The sequence below is a fragment of the Enhydra lutris genome, unplaced genomic scaffold (assembly GCF_002288905.1).
Source record: "Enhydra lutris kenyoni isolate GAN:26980312 unplaced genomic scaffold, ASM228890v2 scaffoldscaffold5, whole genome shotgun sequence".
In the NCBI taxonomy this organism is placed as follows: domain Eukaryota; kingdom Metazoa; phylum Chordata; class Mammalia; order Carnivora; family Mustelidae; genus Enhydra; species Enhydra lutris.
The window spans coordinates 11,373,916-11,395,752 of NW_019154089.1; the positions used below are offsets into that span (position 1 = coordinate 11,373,916).

The following is a 21,837-nucleotide window of genomic DNA, read 5'->3' on the forward strand; positions in this document are numbered from 1 at the left end:
TATGCCTGTTATGATTTTATCTGGGAACATTTTCTGAGTTAAGTAAACTAAAAGTAGCAAATATATTTTATAATTGCTTCCTGTGAAGAAGTCATCACAAGTTTATTTAGACCCATTTACCTTCAGTAACTAAAATCGTCTTTTAGTGTACATAATTAAGTCTTCTCTTCTTTCCTTTCCAAAAGGCAGTACTTAGGGGTTATTTTTTGTTGCTTGGTTATAAAAAGTTTTATCCCTCTCTGTAGAAAAAAAAACAGTGTGAAAAGGTAAAAATCTAAAGTTTAAATTATAGGAAACAAACAGGAATATGAACTATTTTATTGGACAAGAGGTACAGACATGTACATGGTATGGTTCCCACACCAGAAATTATAATTCCACGAACCTAGGGAACATGTATCATTTTATATTTTCTATTTGGCTTACTGCCTTTCTAATCTACTCTAAAGTAATCTCTGTAATTATATGCAATTCATGTTTTTCAATGTGGAAATGTCTGGGCTATGCTGCTATATCTTTGCTATTTCTTATATTTTCCTCCCTGGTTTGTTTGGGGGTTGATTGTATATGGCTCAACCTTTTGTCATTATGCTTCACTTTTTACTTCTGAAATACTATCCAGACTAGATCCAAGGTTGGTAGACTTAGGAACAAAGACAGTGTTTGATTGTAGGTGAGAAGGCAGAGCCACTGACTGATGAAAGTGGTTGTGACATTTCCATTAATCATCAAACAATGTAGTTCTTCTTAGTTGAAAATAGAATGAGCCTTTTCCACATCACATTTCATCAAAACAACATATAGAGCCAAGGCAGAGTTTGGAGAGAGACAGTGCAACTCTTTCTTCACACTTGTCTGTGTTCTTGAGGAAAGGGGGCTGTTGATGCAATGTAGGCACCACCCAGAGCCTGAATCCAGTCCTCTCCTTCCTTACTTCCTGTCCAGGCCGCCAAATCCACTTAGCCATTGCCCAGAAAGAATTATGTGATTTAATATTTGGGATTGGTGGGGAATAGCAGAATTGGATGAAGTGGTGATTAGAATGTGAAAACTAAAGGTTTTATGAAGCCTTTACTTTGTGTAAGTCATATTTATTTGGATATGTCTTAAAAGTAACTATTATCAATTTTCCTTAAGTAATAGTGTTCTTTTATATAAAAGATCAAGTGGTATTCCCTTACATAAAACTATTTAATGTAATTGGTTGCATAATGTGTGTGGAAAGACTATAAACTATTGCTACACTCAGTGACAGCTTTGAATTATAGTCAGTTTATGTATGGTTTATACAGTGTCAGTGTAAAAATGTTGACATAAATTTAAAGTTAGTATTTGCCCTAAATAAAAATGTAACCATAGCAATTACTTTTGATCAACTGTCAAAGGTAAGATATTTTAGTTTTCTTTGTAGTTTACAATGTGAACATAAAATATAGTAGTACTGGAAGATTTACAAGAGAATGATGTCCTTTCTGTTCCTCTTATGACACATATTAGATTTCTGTTCACATAGCAATGAAATTTTCTAAAATCTTTTTCTCTCTAAGTTTCTGGGTCTGTTCAGAAATAAGAAAGCTAACCAGTGTTTTGAATCTGAGTCATTTGGGGAAATGGTGGCAGCATTAGCGGCAAAGTGAGATTATTAACTTTAAAAAATTGCATTACTCTTTTTTTGGTGGATATCTGTTGGTTGACCGTCCCATTCCCAACACTTGGGTAAGATCTTGAGGGCGAAAACTCTGTCGTGTTTATTGCCATATCCCCAAGCCTGGAACTGTTCCTGCTATATCTGTCGCAAGCTCCTAAAAATGTATGTTGAGTAATTGGGAGTATGGTGGATAACAATTTAATTTCCTTAACTTGGGTTGAACATCCAAAAAGAAGCTAAAATGTGGGGCCATAAGTTAAATTGTTATTTGGAAAGAGGCCATTGTCGCATATTATGGGAATTTTTCCTTTATCTGATTTTTTTTCTTTTCTTAATAATCCTATTTTGCTCTGGTTACCATTAAGAAACAAAGAATATAAATAGTAAATGCAGTTTGGCATTTTTAGATCTTTGTGTCATTACTCCTCTTTGCTCATCTGCAAGTAATACTTTTGAGGTCAGGGACCTTCCCTCTCTATTTAAAAGAAAGAACTGTCTTCCGCTTGTTCATTGCGATATCTTCGTAGCTAAAATCTTATCCTGACAGGCTTGTTCTGCTGAAAATTTAAGTTTGGACATACATAGTTTATAATAAAATGAAAAAAAAACGGTGGGGTCACACTCATCTCTTAAGTGAATGTCTGAAACACATGACAAAGTTTCTATATTGAGACTTCTTTTGTTTTATATCATTGGTTGGGTGGATTTTCCTATGTAAGAATCTGAGCCCAGACCATAAAGGAATACTCATTTGTGTGTGTGTGTGTGTGTGTGTGTGTGTGTGTGTGTGTGTGTGTCTGTCTAAAGGAGAATCAGTTATTTTCCCTCTTCACTCATTTACGGTCTCAGATTAGTTTAAGCCTCTCAGGCCTCCTGAAGTCAAGTCTTATTTCTCCTGGGCCAGTCTGGCTCCAAAATCTTTTCCTCATTCTGTTGTGCAGTGGGAAAAATGGTTCTTTGAGGAAGTAAACTATTTCTTCACATCCAAAGAGAAGTTTTCTTCATTAGTATATTCAAAGATTTAGTCATCCAAATATCCATTTAATGTAAATGAAGAAAGAAAGTAGCACACATCAATATAATCTAAAATTGTATATTAGAAGGTTGTCCAGCATTTTTTATTTTTATGACGAAATATTATTTTGAATTTCAGTCCACTTGGAGAAAGCACAAGTAGGTGCCAGATGTCCTTGCATGATCTCCTTCTTTCAGACTATACCTTCTTTAACATTCTTTGAGGTAGTTTTTCTTTCCTGGCTTAAATGGAAGGCAGGAAAATAGCATCATTATATTGGAAAGTTTCCCTTCAATGGTTCTTTATAAGTCAAATAGTAATTTGCAATTTATTCTGAAGAGTCTTTAGCTTCGTTCCATTACCACACCATTTAGTTGTTTCAGATTTGTGACAACAAATATATTTATTTATGCTCATGAAACTTGTTGGCACAGTATCTTTGGTTGCTGTTCCAACTCTGCTTTGATAAACCATGGAAAATAAACTTCTGTCCCAAACTGAAAAAATGCTTTCTTTTACTCATATTACCAAAAGTATTAACTTTAAAATAAATAATAAATAAACTCATTGACTGTTGTCCAAAAGGAAAAACTACATATTAAAATTGATACTTAAGTAGGGAGACTGTAAATATTGGAAACACATAAAACTTTTTTGGTCATCAGTTTAGAAACCACAGAAGTATCATTTTTAAATCCTTTTAAAAATAAATTTATAACATTGTAATTAAAAAATAGATTCTCCCTTAAATAAGAAATCCCAGTCTACTAAACTCAAACTGACTTTCTGCCCCATAACAAATTAAGTTATTCCTTTATCGCAGCACTTTTTACATTGTATTTTACTTATTTTTCCTGTCTGACTGCTGACAGAGTATAGATCACACCAAAGTATGTTAATAAAAACTAATATTTATGGAGCACTTAATATGTTATAGACAACACTTCAACCACCATAAATGGTGGTTCTTATTAAATCATCACACAGTGGTGCAAGGTTGATTGCTATCATTAACTCACTGTACAGATGAGGAAACTGAGGCACAGAGAAGCTAAATAACTTTGTCAAAGTTAGGTGGGTTAGAAACTGCAGAACCAGGATTCTACCCTGCTAGATTTTCTTGAGCTCTCACTCAGCCAGAGTCTCTGAGTGAACACAGGAGGGTGACCTGGCAGCACATACCCCAGCCCACAGATTACATCTCCGGGGGGAAGCTCATGGAGTCAGCAGCAGCAACAGAGTTGTGGTTCTCTCTTTGATTGTTACATTATGTGACAGTGCCCTGCAATCCAGCAAGGGCAGAATTAGACCCAGTTGAGTTGATCTTGGCACTGGCTTTCGAGTTTGGGTGGTCGGAAATAGCATCGTCTCTCTCCTCCAGTATGATCAAGGCTAAAAACATAAGGAACCGTGAACTGCAGGCCTGTGTCTTCACTTCATTATTCATGAATTCTTCTCTTTGTGTCATCAGGGTTCAGGGGTCTGAGCCTTGAGATTGCAGATGCATGACCTACTGTTCACTGGCTCCAGCCCAGCTCCACCATGTCAGCCCTCTACCAGGACTGACCAGTTTAAGCAGTCAGTTGTCACTGGTTTCCATGGAGCCTTGGGAAGATTAGCTAGCCTACAGGCACTAATTCTTGAAAACTTAACCTTTCTCTGTAACATATGCTTTACTGTGTTTCATGAGTGATATATTAGATATTTAGTTAATGGATTTTTACTGTATTTTCTGTTCATTAAAATGAAAATTGGCTCTGTATCACTATGCTAAAATAACTTATTCACCATGACTTCAGATCTGAAGATTCATCTTAAATGAACCAAAATATAAGTATGAACAAAAGAAACAGTGGGGTTAAAAACAATCATGAGAATTTTTATATCGTCTTTGATCTGAAAAAGGATTATTTTGTTTGTTACCCTACCTAAAGCTATGGAGGTATATAGATCAGTAATTTCAGCTACATAAAATATAAATTCCGTGGCAGTAAAAAAAACAAAAACAAAAAGAAAACCCTGCTATAAGCAAGAATAAAAAACAATAAACTAAAAAAAAAAAAAAATTTGCAACTTTTTAGACAAAGACCAATTTCTCTAATACATCATTTCTACAGATGAGTAAGAAAATACCCAATAAAAATGTTCAAGGATATGACATGGCCATTGACAAGGGAAATACCAGTGACTATTAAACACACTAAAGCATGTTTACGCTTACTTAGAAGAAGAAAGTACACAATAACACTAGGGATGATAGCATTTCTACCTTTAAACTTTGAGAGGACCAAAGTTCTAATGTAAAACTATATTAATGAAGGTTTTGGAAAAGAGATACTTTAATAAATTCCTGATAAAAGTATAAAATTGGTACAACCTCTGTAGAGAGCAATTTAAAATTATCTGTCAAAAATTATAAATATATGTAACATTTAACCCATAAATTTTAATTTGAAATATTTATCCTATCTGTACTCAATCAAGAAATGATGGTCTAAGATTATCCCTCCTGTCTTTTTGTAATAGGAAAATATAGTAAAACACACATGATACAAAACCTATTATATTAAGAGTTGGAAACTATTCATCCTTAAAAAGATATTGTGAACACTTTATATATTGATATAAAATATGATTAAGACGTACTGTTACGTGGCAAAAGCAACTTGTAAAACATTTTCATTTACAAAGAGTGTATTTGTGTGTACATGTGTTTACGTATGTATGCGTAGAATGTCCATGGAAGGATATCAGAAAGTTTGCACCATTCGGTATTTTGAAGGTGAAAATCTTCTGGGGGAGAAAAGGAAGAGACTTCTCATTGAGTGCTCTAGCATAAGTTTTTGACTTTTAACCATATAAATGTATTATTTGTTCAAAAAGTTAAAAACAGAGGAATGTGGAAAATAGGCACATTTATTTGTTTCTTTCTTTGTAAGCTCTCAATGAATCCCTACAGCAGACCCTGGAAAGTGCATACAACCTGTTAGACCCTAGTCCTGGGGCATTGCGACCTCTGTACCTGGAACACTCAGCATGTCCATGTTCCATGCTGCCATGCAGACAACATATGCATATTTAATGCTTATCCAGTGTGAAATAAAAATCTGGGGTTTGAGCAGAATTACACTTAATCTTACACTGTTACTTTAGGGGCGCCTGGGTGGCTCAGTCAATTAAGCATCTGCCTTAATGATCCCGGGGTCCTGGGATCAAGTCCTGCATCTCTCACTGCCTGCCGCTCCCTCTGCTTGTGCATAGTCTCCCTCTGCCAAATAAATAAATAAATAAATAAATAAATAAATAAATAAAATCTAAAAAAACCCCACAACTATTACTTTAGTAAATCAGTAAATATTTAGGAGCATTGAATGAAATATATTTGACTTTGCTTTTTAGGAAAATAGTCCCATTGAGATATGATTGATAACTAGAAATACGGGTAAAATAGTATGGGAGAGGTAGGTTAGAGACGATAATTACAGTGAAGCTGATTATAATTTGCTTTTGACTAAAATACAAGTATTATTTAAAAGGATGTATGTGGTAGTCATATTGTGAAGAAAGGAGATGTTGTTCTTAAATCATCTTTAATAAAAATCTGGTAGAGTTCTGGTCATCAAATGCAAATGAGCTGCATGGCCCAGTGAAATTAGGTATCAAAACACAGTATTCTCCATTGCATTTGGATGGGTTAGGACTTTCAAAATAGAAAACGGACCCATTTGTCTCTACTCTGTGGTGTTTGCATTTGTATAGTTTGGAGATTCTTCTCTGTCTTTGTCTCTCAAAAACACACATATTCACACAGACAGAGATTTCTCTGTGTGTGTATTGTCCCTTTCTTAGGTACACAAAATTACATTAATCATAGTATTTGTTTCATGACATATTTTCACTATTATTTTACTCAAAGCCTGCTTTCATGTAGTGAGATATCTTCAATAATATAATATACACTTATAAAACCACCAAAAAGAAAAGGTGGGACCAAGACAATTAACCACATGTACCCGTGGTGCTGTTCTACCTGCTCCTACTCCCACAATATAACCATCACTTTGAAGCCAAGATTCCCATTTTCCTTTCTTTTTAAAGTCTTTTATTACACCTGTAGATATTCCATTTATTATTATTACTGTTACTTCAGTTTTTTGAGTGCTACAATTAAAGGCTTACTACTTTGGAACTTACTCTCTTCACTTAATATGATGCTACAATTCATCTGTATTGTTGTACGTTGTTCTAATTCATTTTTGAGGTGAATAACCCATTCTAACCCATGATGTGGATATACCTTAGTGTGTTCATCCCCTTTCCCACTGGTGGGTGGTGGTCTCTGGTTCTTCCTATTGTGACTATTGGCCGTCAGGTAGAGCCCAGTGTTTCCCCTCCTTTGCTCAGCATGGACGGAGCTGCACCATGGAGTCAGGGTCATTTTGATTTTTCAGAGATATTTATCCTCTTTTTTGATCCACTTATTTCTGAAAGGTGACTTATTTACATTTCTCTTATGACTGATGTGTGTGTAGGTAGCTTGGATCACGGCAGTGGTAGCATCCTGGAGCTTTGTCCTCACTTGCTGTTGCTTGGTGACAAATGAGGAAACAAACAACCTAATAGACTGAAATCAGAGTGACCTCCACCTCTTCCCAGGCCTGTGTGTTAGCCAGCCCACCCTCCCAGATTGGTTGAGTAGCATCTGCTGAGTGATCAGTGGTCTTATCCTGGCCCATAGGGCCAGCTCAATCCTCTCGATTATTCCTGAGCCCTCTTGCTTGTGATTTTGGGCTTATTATACAGATGAAGCAATCATATAGGAGAAGTAAAGACACTGCACATATTTCTACATCTTTTTTTGTTTGTTTTTGTTTTGCAAATATTATAATTTATTTATATCTCCCCCCAAAGCATGTACTGAACATTACCAACTCTTGAGCACAGTATTAACTTGGCTGCAGTTTTCTGTATTCAATCTTATCTTTAAGGCATTATCAATGAAAGGAAGGGAGCCTGTAACAACTAAATACTTCCTTGAGAACAAGATTAATTCTGAGGAGTGCTAACAAACCCATCTTCCTCAGCTAACCTGATCCTAGTCCCCAGCCTTCCTCCTCTCAGTTCTGTATGCTTTCATCCCTAGGAACAAAATTAAGGATTTTTTTTTTTTTTTAAACACAGGGACAATAATGGAAACTTCTTCTTGATTATCTCCTTGTGGTATCTTGGTGTCTAAAACTAAATTGTCTTCAACTCTTCTTTGTAACTCCTACTGCTCAACCAGGTTCTCATAATCTGATTTACAGACACTTTGTACAATGCCACTGATATATGTATTTTTTCTTTTTTTTTTTTTTTTTTTTTTTTTGAGAATCAAAGCTTCTCTCAACTTGTCATGCTTTCCTGTGTATGCTAAGCAAGTGACATCTAGTGAGGTTGGTGTTTCTCTTTTTCCCCTTAAAATAGACAATTACTTATAGTCAGATGAATGGATAGTAAAAGTTCTTTGCACTAAGGTATATACTTTCCATGATGCTTCTACCTTGGGAGGCGGAGCATTGAGTAGCTTAGAAATTTGGAGCATATCTATGAAGAGTTATAATCTAACATGGAAATCTGCAGCATTTGTGCTTTTATAAACCATTTGGGAAGGACATACTGACCAGGTGCCAGGTTTAGCAGTGAAGTTTCCAGGCTTGACTGTTAGAAAGCCCCTGTGTGTTTCAGATGTGGAAAATAGAACGTCTAAGAAAGTGTGACCAGTAGGGAAGAGTGATAGGTGTCCAGAGAGGCAGCCACAAGCAGCAGCCCAGAGCTGACATTTGAGGCAAAATTAGTACATATCACTTCCTAGTATATTTATCAGGAGTTGCCAGCCTAAACTCTTTTAGTTTCTTCCCACAAATGATTTCCACTATTAAAACACTTACATTAAAGAACTTGGACACTACCTTGACAGCCTTACTCAGCTAACAGCAGTGTTTCCTAGGGAGTTCCTGAAGTGACATCACTCCCTGAATTTTAACCTGAACACAATGATTTACAAGGAAAGTGACACACTGCGTTTTCTGTGAATGCCTGGAGGAAGAAGAGTTCTTTATTTGAGACACAGTGGGTAACATCGTTTTTAGGAACATAGAGTCTGTGAAAAATCCATATTCCCAAAGAAATTCATTCAACAGAAAGATACTCTTTAGCATGTAACTTGAGGTAGTGAGTCAAAATTAGGAATATTCAGATCACATTTTGTTTTTTTTAACAGATTGATGCTTTAAAGTTTTTCTTCCAATAGCAAGAAGACATTGTGGAAAGAAATGGCAATATATGTTTTAAGTACAATTCAGAAAATAAATAGGCAAAGAGAGGGAGAGAAAGACTCAGTGGCCAAATAGCCCAGGATTTAGTACCCAAATGTTAGGGTCTGTGCTCCAGTTACACCAGGAGCAAACTCTGTAATCTCGAGCAAATTAGTGCCTTGGTCTCTACAATAGAGATAATAATGGTCTTTTGTGGGAAAGCTTTTTACCAACATTATATAAGATGAAGCATTTGGCACTTTCAGTCTTTTCTAAAGAAGGCAGTGGTAACACAAATGAGTTGTAAAAGATTCAGTAAATCATGTGATTTGAGATATTTTAAAAATAATGTAAAAGAGTTCTAATATAACATTTCAGTTACAACTTTTATTAGTTTCCTCTAAATAAGCTCTTTTAATTCTTAAAAAAATAAAATGACCCACTAGAGCATGTAGTTGCCTAGTCTGATGAAAGTCTTAGCAGACAATTAAATGGACCCAAATCCATCGTCATGAAGAGGGAACATCGAACTGGGGATTTAAGATCATCCATTAATTCCTGACTTGGTGCCAGCCTGTTTTATTTCCCTAGTCTCAGTTCCACCCAAATTACAGAAATGGACATTTGAGACCCAGAGGACTAGATTTATTTAGCATAACACAATAGTCAGGAAATTGCATTTTAGTGGACTCAGGAAAAATTTCCCAAATGGTGGGAACCAATATTATTTCCTCAGTGCCATTGTATATTTAAATCCTTGTTTTAAAAAAATATGAAAAAAAAAAGGCATGGTAAAGTAATTTACATGATTCTTGCAGTTCAATTTCTGCTGAAGATCGCTGGAAAAATTGAAAGCCTCCAAAACACCTTTCTCGGAGACTTAAAATTAGGTGTGTGTTAGTGATTAAAAAAAAAAAAAATCTATTTTACCCTGGATTAAAAGGATCAGATGAACATTTGAACTTTGCCTTTAGGGAAAAAAGCTATAAACTGAAATACACCTCCTTAGTTCTTCATTTTGCTTAACCAATAATTGTTTCATAATGGAAATGGAAAAGTTATAATGCATACCAAAATAAACAAAATGCTGGTTTTATGATATTCTGGATGTGTATCTTCAGCTTCTATTGAAAAAAATAGAAGTGAGAGAGAAAGAAAAGTTAATCTCACAAATTACCATGGCTCAGTGCCTAAAGGAAATTAGTCTACTCTAAAAAAATATCCTGCGTAGTCAAGTAAAAATGTAACAAAACTTGAAACATAATACCTAGATCCAGGACTGCATTTTCTTCCAAGTGTTGTTACTTACTGACCTTCTGTAGTATGCCTACCCTGGCATTGAAAAATATGTGAAGAACTGAAGAAAAAGTTTATGGGCTGCTAATTTCTTATAGATGCTTTCATTTAGTAAACATAGAAATAACGCTGTGATCATGCTTGAAGCATCTTTTTTTTCTTAGTCGCAAACTAGGAATCTCTCTCTCTCTTTTTTTAATGCATCCCTCTCACATCTCAGTGTAAAGTGTTTCTCATCTATACTTTGCCTTTGCTAAATTTTAGTACAGTTAATTTTAAGGATAGTGTCAGTGATTTTGTAGATTGTAGCTGAAGGCCACTGCTGATTCATCAAATGGTCAGGTAGATCTTTTCTCTAAGTACCTGCTGTTTACAGAAGACAACTGAATAGTCCTCATTTCAAGAACACAAAAGTAAAAATAAATAAATAAATTTGGTTATAGTATGAGCACATTTCTTCTAACGTCATCATATGGACAGTAGAGGAATTGCTGTGTTTTCTGTAAGCTCTGGTTTTCCTAGTGGGCTATAGTTTCATATTTCCCATATTAATGTGTCTTTTTCTGTTTGACTATGAAGACTGTCTGAGAAATATTTTTGTCCCAGTCTAGTAGCCACACATATAGGACAAATTCCAGGCTGATCATGGGTTTGTATATTCTAGCATGGCTAAATTCTGGTGAATGGCAAAAGACAATTTGGGAATATTTACCATCTGTATACTGTCATACTAAATTTAGGATGACTTGATTTAACTAGCTATAGCTGATGCTTATCTGAGGCATAAACATGTTTTTTGGCTATAAGATTTCATCTTTCAGAGGCGCCTCGGTGGCTCAGTGGGTTAAAGCCTCTGCCTTCGGCTCAGGTCATGATCCCGGGGTCCTGAGATCGAGCCCTGCACTCAGGCTCTCTGCTCAGCTGGGATCCTGCTTCCTCCTCTCCCTGCCGGCCTCTCTGCCTACTTGTGATCTCTGTCAAATAAATAAAAATCTTAAGAAAAAAAAAAAAAAAAAGATTGTATGTAGTCCTTCATTTTCTAATCCTCTCTTATAGGGAGTATGCAAGCATTTTTGAGGGTAGTTTCCCAAATGTCATACTGGGCTTTCATTGTTATATTACTTCATCAAAATGCTGTGAGTTCCAGTTTCACTTTTTTAAAAAAATTCAAGTATATTTGATATACAGAGTTAGATTAGTTTCAAGTGCACAACTGGTGATTCTACAGTTCTGTACATTACTCAGGGCTCTCCGGGATGAGTGTAGCTACCATACAACATTATTACAATATAATTGACTGTATTCCCTATGCTGTACTTTTCATCTCCTTGACTTATTTATTTACTTATACTTCTTAATCCCTTTGAGCTATTTTGCCCATCCCCTGACTCACCTCCCTTCTGGCAACCATCAGTTTGTTCTCTGTATTTAAGAGTCTGTTTTTTGTCTAGTGGTTTTGTTTTTTAGATTCCATATAAAAGTGAAATCGTGTGGTATCTGTCTTTATCTTATTTCAATCTTATTCTTCTTTATAGTTGAATAGTAGTCCATTGTGTGTATGTACCACTCTTCTTCATCCATTCCTCTGTTGATGAACATTTGGGTTGTTTCTGTATCTTGACTATTGTAAATAGTGCTGCAATAAGCATGTTTCTTTTTGAATGAGTAAGAGTGAATACCCAGTAATGGAATTACTGGACCATGTGATATTTCTGTTATCAATATTTGAGAAATCGCCATACTGTATTCCACAGTGGATGTACCAATTTTCATTCCCACCAACAGTGCACAAGTGTTTCCTTTCTCTACATCCTTATGAATACTTTTTTCTTATCTTTTTCATACTAATCATTCTGACTGGTGTGAGATGATTTCTCATTGTCATTTTGATATACATTTCTCTGATGATTAGTGACATTGAGCACCTTTTTATGCAACTGTTAGCCAACTATAGGTACTCTTTGGAAAAATGTCTATTCAGGACCTCTGACTACTTTTTAATCAGATTTTTTGGTGTTGAGTTATGTAAGTCCTTTATATATTTTTGATATTAACCCCTATTAAATATGTCATCTGCAGCTATCTTATCCCATTCACTGGCTTGCCATTTCCTTTGTGGATGGTTTCCTTTGCTTTTTATTTTGGCATAATCCCAATAGTTTATTTTTGTTTTGGTTTCCCTTGTCTGAGGAGACATTACCATAAGTATGTTGCTAAGAATGATATCCAAGAAATTACTGCCTGTGTTTTTACAAATATTATGGTTTCAGGTCTTGTATTTATGTCTTTAATCCATTTTGACTTTATTTTTATGTATGGTGTAAGAAAACGGACTGGTTTCATTTTGCGTGTAGCTGTCCAGTTTCCCAACAGTATTTATTGAAAAGACTTTTTCCCCAGTATATTCTTGCTTCCTTTGTCATAAATTAATTTGACCAGATAGGTGTGGTTTTATTTCTCTGGTTTATTTAGGTGTGGGTTTATTTATTTATTCTGTTTCATTGACTGTATGTTTTTGTACTGGTATCACACTGTTGCATTACTCTAGCTTTCCTAGTATATCATAAAATCTGGAATGGTGATACCTCCAGCTCTTTTCTTCTTTCTCAAGATTGCTTTGGCCATTTGTAGTCTTACTAAGTGGTTGCATATAAAATCTAAGAATATTTGTTGAAGATCTGTGAAAATACTATTGATATTTAGAGATTGCCTTGAGTCTTTAGAATGCTTTGGGTAGTATGGACATTTTAATGATACTAATTCTTCCCAACCATGAGCATCGTATATCTTTCCATTAATTTGTGTCATCTTGAGTTTCTTGATCAGTGACTTAGAGTTTTCAGAGTATAAGTCTTTCACCTTCTTGGTTAAATTTATTCCTACATATTTTATTCTTTTTTGGTGCAGTTGTAAATGGGATTGCTTTCTAAATTTCTATGTCCACTACTTCATTATTAGGATATAGAAATGAAACAGATTGCTATGTATTAATTTGATATCTTATAATTTTACTGAATTCATTGATCAATTCTAATAGTCTTGGTTTTTAGAACCTGAAGATGTTCTATGCATAGTGTCATGTAATCTGAAAATAGTGGCAGTTTTACTTCTCCTTTACTAATTTGGGCACTTTTTTTTTTCTTGTCTGATAGCTGCAGGTAGGTCTTCCAGTACTATGTTGTGTAAAACTGGTGAGAGTGAGCATCCTTAGCTTGTTCTTAATCTTAGAGGAAGAAGTTTCCAGTTTTTCACCATTGACTATGATACTAGCTGTGGGTTTTGTTTTGTTTAATTACTTTTATTAACATATAATGTATTATTTACCCTAGGGGTACAGGTCTGTGAATCATCAGGCTTACACATTTCATAGCACTCACCATAGCACATACCCTCCCCAATGTCCATAAACCAGCCATTCCATGCCTACCCCCACTGCAGGTTTGTTTTATGTGTGTCCTTTATTATGCTGAGATTTGTTCCCTCTAAACCCACTTTCTTGAGAGTTTTTATTATGAATGGATGTTACATTTTGTCAAAAATTTTTTTATATCTGTTGAGATGATCATTTGGTTTTTATCCTTTCTTTTGTTGATGTGATGTATCACATTGATTGATTTTCAAATATTGTACCATCCTTGCATCTCTGGAGTAAATCCCACTTGATCATCGTAAATGATTTTTTTCTTTTTTTTTCTTTTTTTTTTTTTAAAGATTTTATTTATTTGACAGAGAGAAATCACAAGTAGGCAGAGAGGCAGGCAGAGAGAGAGGAGGAAGCAGGCTCCCTGCAGAGCAGAGAGCCCGATGCGGGGCTCGATCCCAGGACCCTGAGATCATGACCCGAGCCGAAGGCAGAGGCTTTAACCCACTGAGCCACCCAGGCGCCCCGTAAATGATTTTTTTGATGTATTGTTGAATTTGGTTTACTCATTTTTTGTTGTGGGTTTTTGAATCTGTGTTCATCATAGATACTGACCTGTGGTTTTCTTTGTAGTGTCTTTGTCTGACTTTGATATCAGGGTAATGCTGGCCTCGTAGAATGAATTTGGAAGTTTTCCTTCCTTTTCAATGTTTTTGAATAGTTTGAAGAAAATAAGTATTAACTCTTCTTAAATATTGGTAGAATTCACCTGTGAGGCCATCTGATCCTGATCTTTAATTTGTTGGGAGTTTTTTGATTACTGATTCAATTTTATTTCTAGTAATCAGTCTGTTCAGGTTTTCTATTTCCTGTTTCAGTTTTGGAAGGTAGTATGGTTCTAGGAATTTATCCATTTCTTCAGGGTTATCCAATTTGTTGAGATATAATTCTCTTAACTCTATTGCATAATTCATATATGTAACATTCTCCTGTAATCCTTTGTTTTTCTGTGGTGTCAGTTGTTACTTGTCCTCCTTCATTTCTGATTTTATTTGAGTCCTCTTTCTCTCTCTCCCCCTTTTATTAGTAAGTGTGGCTGAAGGTTTATCAATTTTGTTTTATACTTTCAAAGAACCAGCTCTTGGTTTCATTGATTCTTTTCTATTTTTTTAAGTCTCTATTTCATTTATTTTTGCTTTAATCTTTATAATCCCTTCTTTCTACTAGCTTTGGGCTTTATTCTTTTTCTAACCCTTTTAGGTTAGGTTAGGTTGTTTATTTGAGATTTTTCTGGTTTCTTGAAGTAGGCCCATATTATTATATACTTCCCCCTTAGAACTGCTTTTGCTTTGTCCCCAAAATTTTGTGTTTTCATTTCTCCAGTTTTATTTTTCTAAATTAAGGCTCACTCCTCAAGACACTAGTGGAGGTACTCTAAATGCAGAACCCTTCCAGATCAGGGGCTGACAAACTTACTCTCTAAAGAGCCAGATAATCAATATTTTTGGACATGAAAGTCACTCTGTTGCAAATACCAGCTTAGCCACCATGGTGCAAAACCAGCCATAGATAATAAATACAGAAACAAATGAGTGTGGCTGTGTTCTAGTGAAACTTTACCTAAAAAAACAGGCAATGGGTATAGTTTGCCAAGCCCTATTGTTCATTACCACTGTTCTTGCCTCTATTTCAAACAGTCTCTCCCCTACTAATTTTGCATCTACTTTCCTAGTGACTGGCTAGATGACAGATCATGGACAAATAAGTTTTATTTTAATAGTTATAATGTATTAAAAAGTTTTAAGAAAAAAACATAACTGATATGGCAACACTGTGTGTTTATGGGTGTTATTCCTGGAAATATTTTTGATTAGAACAAAGTTAATATTACATTTTTTATGAAGACTTTATCCTTTTAGAGTAGTGATAGGTTCATAACAAAATTGAGAGGAGGGTGCAGAGACTTCTCATATACTCCCTGACTCAATACATGCATACCTTCTCCATTTATCAACATCCCCCATCAGAGTGGTACATTTGTTACAAGTGATGAACATAAATTTACACACTGTTATTACCCAAAGTCCATAACTTACGTTAGGGTTCACTTCTAGTGTTTTTTATTTTTTGGGTTTGCACTAATGTGTAATGACATGTATACCTCATTATAGGGTCATACAGAGTATTTTTCCTAGTCTAAAAATCCTGTCATGTTAACTTTTTAAAATGAGTACATATGTAGAAATGCATTAAGTAAAAGGTGATAAGTGATTCAAGGAGATAGCTATAGGTATGGAAATGTGTCTCCTTAATGACTAGCATTTGGGAAATGACTTTGGAAGATTTATTATTATTTCCATCAGAGCTATTTGACTTCCAAAAATAAAGGTACTCCAGACAGAAACTCTGGATTGCCATTGTGTTTGTCAGAGAAATCCAAAGGAAAAGGAAAAGCCCACAATGATCAAAATAATTATAGCTCTATTATCTTTCTATGTAGGTCTACCTTTTTTCAGTTAATAACTTCTCTTCTTCTACCCTTCTTTATAGTGCTGCTCTTTTTCTCATCCTGTCTACTATCAGCTAGACTGCAGTTAGAAACCTGATAGTTCCTGAAATTAGAAGGAAGAAAATTTTCTGAACATCATTAACATCATTCCAGGTTGTTCTACTCTGATGCCTTTACAAAGCTCTATACTATGTGCAACGGGAATCAGTGTAGCACTTTGAGAAACGGGGTATGCTTGCTGTTCTAGTCCGTATCTTACTTTGAAAATATAATTTTTCAAAGAAAAAAACAGGGGCACATTCTTTCTAAAATTACTGCTGTATGCTTGACAGAAGTAGGTTCTTTTCTAATATGAAGGTATATAAGAAAGCACTCTCAATGATATTTGGAAAAAACATAAGAGGTTACTTTCTTGTTGTTGAGTTATAAGCACAACAGATTTGAGGCCCTTTAAGGTATTTTGTAATAGAAAACATTTGAAGTTTGCTAAAAAAAATCTCATCCAATACTTTAGTAAAACCATATTGTGAATATTTCGTTGTAGGCTTAGAAAATTAATTCAACTTAGCAAACTCATAGAATACAGCTATTCAAAATTAGATTATCATAATTTTTTCCTCCCACATGGAATATTTTGCCTTAATTTACCATAATAGAAAAAATATTTTTCATCATTAAGTAATAAAAAAACAGGAAGTATAGTATTCTGGCATTTAGTTGAAATTTGATTTTACATTTTAAAATATTTTCTGTATGTTTATTTTCTTTGTAGCTTCAAGATGGAATATTTTTGGTATTTATTCATAAAATATAATGTTGCATCTTAAATAAATCCTTTTTTGTGCTAGTATATATAGTCTATTTGTAGTGGCTAGTTGATTGAATATTAATATTTTTGCCTGGAGTCAAGAAAGTGTGTGTATCTCATGAATACAATGCATTCTAGACTCTTCTCTTTAAGAAGGTAATTAAAATTTCATTGTGTTGTTCTTTTAAGAGTGTTCATATACAGTATGTAAATGCTGCCTATATCATTTGTATAACTTGTGAGTGATAGGAGTGAGCTAAGGGAAAGAAGGGAGAAAAGAGGAAGGAGAGATTTTTCTGCCTTCAGTGACTCACCAGTCACCTCCAGGCTGTGTAAAAAGAGAAGATCCTGGGGCACCTGGGTGGCTCAGTAGGTTAAAGCCTCTGCCTTCAGCTCAAGTCATGGTCTCAGGGTCCTGGGATCAAGCCCTGCATTGGGCTCTGCTTGGCAGAGAGCCTGCTTCCTCCTCTCTCTCTGCCTGCCTCTCTGCCTACTTGTGATCTTTGTCTGTCAAATAAATAAAATCTTAAAAAAAAAAAAAAAAAGAGAGAAGATCCTTAAAAAGGTTGAAGAGAACAGTAGTAAGGATCTTTTTTGAAAAGTGTTGTCTGTGAACTGGAGTTTTGGAGGGATGAATATCAGTGGAGCCTGACTCATCTCTGAAAAGTCTCAGTTCTGTACTTCCTGAATTTGAAAGGCAAAGGATACATTTTCCCATTTTCCCAGCAAGGACCTCATAGAAAGGAAATGAGTTATGTGGGCTTGGGATGGTGTCTGCCTATGAGGACTCCTATAAAGTGGTTGACCCTAGTGGGGATAAACTGCCAGAAATCTGGGGCTGATGGGAGTTGCAGGTGGTCAGAAAGAAGAGGAAGAGGTGGTATCCCAGAATAGATGGCAAAAGGTGGGAGACCCTCAGCCCTAGGAGATTTGCCCAAGATACCAGTAAAATCCTTAGACTTTGTAAGTGCCATGCCCAGAGGGCAGCGATGCCAGAGTTGATTCAGAACGATATTTATTGAGTTCCTGGCACACTTCTGTACTCTGAGAATAGAGTAGTGAACATACAGATAAAAAGTCATTCTCTCATGCAGCTTACTTTAGAAACAAGGGACAGACAATAGACAAGTAAAATCTACACTGTCAGTTGTGATAAAACCACCAGAAAAACAAAGCAGGATGAGAATCTCTAAAAGGCTAATGAGGGTAGGAAGGAGGTGAGGGAACAAATTGTGGCTATGGGGGAAGAATTGCTGACAGGAATCAGCCAAGGCAACAGCACTGGAACAGAGGGATCCCTCGGGTGCACAGTGGACAGACAGAAGCCAGTGTGACTGGTGCAGGATGGCAAGAAGGAGACTAACTAGCTGAGCAGAGGACTGACAGATTCTGACCTTCATTTTGAAGATTTGCCCTGGCTTCTGGGTGATAAAAAGATAATAAGGGAACAAATGTGGAAGCTGGGGACCAATCAGGAGGCGACTGCCATAGTCTGAGATGTGGTGGTAGACAGGACCAGTGGCTTACTAATAAAAGTGATGAGAAGTGGTTGAATTCCAGGTGGATTTTACAGGTTGAGCCAGCAGAATTTATTGACAGATGACTTATGACTTGTGGAGTAAGAGAAGAAAAGAATCAAGTAATTCTGAGGTTTTTGGAACTGTAAGGATGAAGCTACTGTTAACTGAGATGGAGTATGTTCTATGGGTAGAACATAGTTGGGGTAGGGGAAAGTTATCAGGAGCTCTGCTTTAAAATGGTTAATTTGAGATACCTGCTAGACATCTGGTAGATGTTTGTAGTTACATGTGCCAGTCAGGTTCGGGTCAAGGACAAGGCTGACATTATAAATTTGGGAGCCTTCAAAGGCATGGGAGTACATGAAAACATAAAGGGAGCATTTTGATAGAGAAGTCCAAGGCCTGAGTCCTCATATATTGGAACATTTAGCGGTCCAGGAGATGAGAAAGAACCATAGAGAAGACTGAGAAGGAAAAGTCTATTAGAACACACTTCTGCCAACTGAGTAAGATCATTGTTACAAGTAATTGCCCTCTCTTCTCCCTCCCTGCAACCTTGAAAATGCTTGTTACTAGTTAGGAGTTAGAAGGGAGAAAGCAAAAGACTACCATGTCCCCTCCATCCCTGGAGGCTTATAAGCCCAGGGCAGGCTGAAGCTGGGGAGGGGAAGAAGATTCAATTGCATGAGGGATTACAGCTGTGTGATTGTTGGTTTAAGTGGACATTCTGTTCATCCAGAAAAGTTGAGAAAACCTGTAGGAACTTAGTGAGATTTCCTAGGGTCAAGAAAGTATGGGTAAAAACAAACTGCAAAATAGCAGTGGGAGATACAAAGTTGCTTTATGCTTGCACCTTAGTGGTTTCAAATACTCATTGCTATATATTCTATCAGTTTACATGAAACTGTTAGAAACATTTATAATTTATTGTTGACTTTGCATAAATCATCAAACAGGTCCTCTGAGTAAGATGAGGAAAAGGCAATTAAAACATAAAGGTCTTTCACAGTCTCAGGAAAAGACCCCTGAGGTGTTCTGGTGTCTTTGAGAATTGCTCAGGTAACTTCCTCTGGATAAGCAACAATTCTGTCCTGTACCATAAAGCAGTCATTTAAGGGTATAATGTGAATGTATCTGTGTTCCATTAGCCCAGATATGGTGGGAACCCAGTGAGGTCTGGTCACAGTCCTGGTGAGCCTATCCAGTCAGGCATTTTGAATTTGCTATTTCATGCAGGGAGTGCTAGTGGATGTCTGGTTAATTTTATGCGACTCCCCCACCCCGTGAGCAGATCACAGTGTGTACTTTCTAGGCTGACTCACACATCCACACCTACATGCCCATTTTGTGCACATACACAAATATGTCTGTATAGTTCAGTGTGTTTGCAGTTACTTATTGAATGTAAACTGAATGTATATGGATATAACCTCCCAGATGAATAAGGAATTCAACAAAATCCAAGAAAATATAACTGTACCAATTTGAAGATTAACTTTCTTTATAAGAATTGCATATAGTGTGTGTCTTAGTAATGTGCATACCACTCTTGTTGAGTGTCCTTTTTTTTTTTTTTAAGATTTTATTTATTTGAGAGTAAGAGTATGAGAGGGGCAAGAGGGAGAGGGACAAGCTGACTCTCCACTGGGCAGGGAGTATAATCCAAGGCTCAATTCCAGGACCCAAGATCATAACCTGAGTAGAAGTCAGATGCTTAACTAACTGAGCCACCCAGGTGCCCTGGGTGTATTTCTTTTTATGGTAATGATGGAATTCATTGCAAGCCACCACCCAAAAATACCACTTTGGCATATTGGTTATTTAGAGTTGAAATTACTTAAGAAACAGCAATGTGAGAGGGACACTCTGACCCTCTTTTTTTTTTTTTTTTTTTTAATTTGATAGACAGAGATCACAAGCAGTCAGAGAGGCAGGCAGGAGAGAGAGGAGAAAGCAGGTTCCCTGCTAAGCAGAGAGCCCGATACGGGGCTCGATCCCAGAACCCTGGGATCATGACCTGAGCCAAAGGCAGAGGCTTTAACCCACTGAGCCACTCAGGTGCCCCCTCTGACCCTCTTTTATACCTTTGAAAGCAGGAAATAAATGCCCCTTTAACCTGGAGGGTAGAAGGCATCCTATCTCCAGACAGAAAATTTAGGGCCAAGAAGCTGTATAAACAAACTTTGTTACTTCTTCATTAATTTGCTACTCCAAGTCCCAACCCTGTTGTCAAATCTTCACAAATAATGTTCCTTTGTTTAAAAGGTACAAAAAGCTGCCTGCTTTGATCACTTCTTTGAGTCTCATATTTCTATGGATTCCCTTACATAAGAAATTAGTTTTTCTCCTATTAATCTCTCTTATGTTAATTATTAGTCCAGCCAAAGAATGTAGAGTGGACTAAGGGAAAAGTGTTTGTCCCCTGCAGTAATAAGTATGAAGAGCACAGAGATAAATGAGTATTTATATGATAATCCTGTAATGGAATGTAGGACAGATTTCCTTTTTCTCTTATTGCCATTTATTCAGAAGATACAAAATAAATGACTGGATACATGATTAGAGTATTGATAAAGATTTCTTAAATTAATGTTCTCACTGCATTAAGCCAAAATACCTTTTGAAATCCTGAGATTTTATGATTACATCTCAACATAATGATGTTTAACAAGAACAAAAAAATGGGAACAGAAAATATTCTTGCATTTTTGCCAAGTCTAAATGGTTATAGTAAATTTAACTTTGGAATTTCCTGACTTTTGTGTTGTTGAAATTGTAGGTTTTACCCAACATTAAGAGAGCCTTTCATTTTAATTTTCCTATATTTAAAATTTTTAAGGTAGTTAGGGAAGGCAAAAAGGATGGAAAGAAAGTAAAGCTTCTGGAGGACATAGTTTTAACAGCTCACCACTCAGTTGTTAAAATTCTGTCCTACAAAAACTCAGCATCCTCATTTTAAGTCTTCAGAACTTGTAAACAATTTGGTCTTACTCATCTTAGGCTAGAAAGGAGTAACAAAATGTTTCAAACCTGAGCAAATTAAAAAAAAGAGAGAGAAAAAGGAGAGAAAAAGCCACTGCTGATAAATAACTTATGCTTCCCAAGAAACATCTGGGGATGCAAATCAAAAATTTAAGCTCATATTGTTTGACTATATTATCAGTAACTTTTACATCTTTTGTATAGAAATCGCTTTCCAACTGTTTTAATGTTATATAGCACTGTAAGGGAACTGCCTCTTGCTGTGGTTACTTCATGCCTGAGTTACTCCAAATTAGTGTTTAGAAAGATGCAGTATTGATTTCAGGCCAAAAGGGAACCATTCATTACATGGCTGCAGAAGTAGCCTTAAAAAAAAAAAAAAAAAAAAAAAAAAAAAAAAAA

General features: G+C 35.9%; 1 protein-coding gene across 1 annotated transcript in view; it reads left to right on the top strand.

Annotated features, from left to right (window-relative positions):
• LOC111140889 (fibrillin 2) overlaps window positions 1–21,837 on the top strand; it is a 247,559-nt gene that overhangs the window by 85,162 nt on the left and 140,560 nt on the right. The window lies entirely within an intron of this gene.